Raw genomic sequence first — 2,558 nt, 5'->3', positions numbered from 1 at the left:
ACACACACTGGCACTGGCCCAGCTAACCAATCACAGCACACACTGGCCCAGCTAACCAATCACAACACACACTGGCCCAGCTAACCAATCACAGCACACACTGGCCCAGCTAACCAATCACAGCACATTTTGTATTTCAGAAGTTGGGATTTCATTTGATACAGGAACTATTCGAGCCGTTCATGCCAGACTGGGGAGAGAGGTGTTGTAATAATGTAAAATATGTGAAAAATAATGTGTTCTTCGAACAACCTAGTATGAGAGCCTGTTCTAGTACTCCCCCAAAACAAAATCAAGACTTTGTAAAAGAGCATAATAGGACCCCTTTAAATTATTATTATTTTTATTCATATTTATTATTATTTTTATTTTTTCTATTTTCCATTTTAATTTTAATTTTAGTAATACATACATACATTTATATTTTTTCTGGACATGTCTATATAGTTTTTATTAATTTTATTTCATTTTTAGTTGTAGTTATTTTAGTACTTCAAGTAAAAGGGGTGATGACATGAGTAACCAAAATTGCCTTGATCTTCGGGCATATAAGAGGTCTTTGTACCATTAAAACTTCCTGCAAGTTTCATAGCTTAAGACGTCCTCCCCATTATAAACGAAGCATTTATTTAATCAAGCTCCAAATACGGCTCGTTGTGGATCCTATGGGGCAAGGAGACGTCACCTAGCACCAGTAGTTTGCATATGACCGCCTCCAGCACAAGACAACTTCGCCTAATTTTGCATCATCGCATCGCTGTCACGCCCACAGGTGTTCATTCATTCATTCATTCATTATTTATTTATAAAGCACATTTAAAAACAACCCAAGGTTGACCAAAGTGCTGTACAGATCCGGAAGCTCAAATAAAAACAGAATCTATAACAATCTATAAGACAACATAAAAAAAAATAAAAAAAATTTGAATAATACATTAAAGGTGTTCAGTTGACGTGCAGCGAGTGGGTCTGAAGAAGTAGCTGTTTATAATAAGATCGATGATGCCACGCAGATGTGCTGTTCCTGGCTGTGGAAAAACAACATGTTTGAATACGCTGCCGAAGGATCCCGATGTCAGGGAAAAATGGATTCAGTTTATTTTTTGCGAATGTCCCAGTCACGTCAGTGTTAATTTACGCATGTGTTCACTACATTTCACGGATGACTGTTTTGAGAACAAATCGCAGTATGATGCTGGCTTTGTCAGAACACTTTTTCTCAAAGATCAGGCCATGCCGACTATTCTGGACCCAACAACGCCGTCGCAAACTGTATTTCATGAAAAAACTACTTTTTAAAACGTTAATTGCAGTTTAATTCATAATGAATAATCACAGTGTTTTTACTTAGTTTACTTGCATATTGTTTTCAGAGTCCGTCATGTTCATGCCCCATGTTAAAAGACGTTAGCCAATCAGTGGGCGGTTACACTGAACTCTTAAAGGGGAAAACCCCCCAAAACCGACTCTTTGAGTCAGAGGATGAGAAACAGGGTGGAAAAAGGTCATAAATCACTAAATTTTTAAAGTTTTTCGTCCAAAAGTAATATTATAATTGCACATCGTTGTCACACCCACAGGTGTTCAGTCGACGTGCAGCGAGTGGGTCTGAAGAAGTAGCTGTTTACAATAAGACTGCAATGCCACGCAGATGTGCCGTTTCTAGCTGTGGAAAAACAACATGTTTGAATACGCTGCCGAAGAATCCAGACGTCAGGGAAAAATTAATTCAGTGTATTTTTTGCGAACGTGCCAATCACGTCAGTGTTAATTTACACGTGTGTTCACTACATTTCACGGATGACTGTTTTGAGAACAAATCGCAGTATGATGCTGGCTTTGTCAGAACACTTTTTCTCAAAGATCAGGCCATGCCGACTATTCTGGACCCAACAACGCCGTCGCAAACTGTATTTCATGAAAAAACTACTTTTTAAAACGTTAATTGCAGTTTAATTCATAATGAATAATCACAGTGTTTTTACTTAGTTTACTTGCATATTGTTTTCAGAGTCCGTCATGTTCATGCCCCATGTTAAAAGACGTTAGCCAATCAGTGGGCGGTTACACTGAACTCTTAAAGGGGAAAACCCCCCAAAACCGACTCTTTGAGTCAGAGGATGAGAAACAGGGTGGAAAAAGGTCATAAATCACTAAATTTTTAAAGTTTTTCGTCCAAAAGTAATATTATAATTGCACCTAAGGGAACATAATAAAACAAACCAAAAAACCCATGTCATGACTCCTTTAAACTAAATGAAGATGAGAAATGCTGACTTGACAAACAGCTGAAATAAAATAAATGTAAGTTCCCTTTCAAGGCAACTTCGAACTGCAGACACAGTGTCTCGTTCCCTACTCAGGGAACCATGGTTACATAAGTAACCTGAGACGTTTTTTTTTTTTTAAATGTGACCCTGGACCACAAAACCAGTCAAAAGGGTCAATTTTTAAAATAAGCTTTCCATTGATGTATGGTTTCTTAGGATAGGCCAATATTTTGCTGAGATACAACTATTTGAAAATCTGGAATCTGAGGGTGCAAAAAAATCAAAACA

General features: G+C 37.6%; 1 protein-coding gene across 1 annotated transcript in view; it reads right to left on the bottom strand.

The window, feature by feature from the left end:
• LOC107709483 (transmembrane channel-like protein 3) overlaps positions 1–2,558 on the bottom strand; it is a 26,652-nt gene that overhangs the window by 5,642 nt on the left and 18,452 nt on the right. The window lies entirely within an intron of this gene.

Source organism: Sinocyclocheilus rhinocerous, unplaced genomic scaffold (assembly GCF_001515625.1).
Source record: "Sinocyclocheilus rhinocerous isolate Xijiao unplaced genomic scaffold, SAMN03320098_v1.1 scaffold1467, whole genome shotgun sequence".
Classification (NCBI taxonomy): Eukaryota; Metazoa; Chordata; class Actinopteri; order Cypriniformes; family Cyprinidae; genus Sinocyclocheilus; species Sinocyclocheilus rhinocerous.
This window is presented reverse-complemented; position numbering and strand designations above follow the sequence as displayed.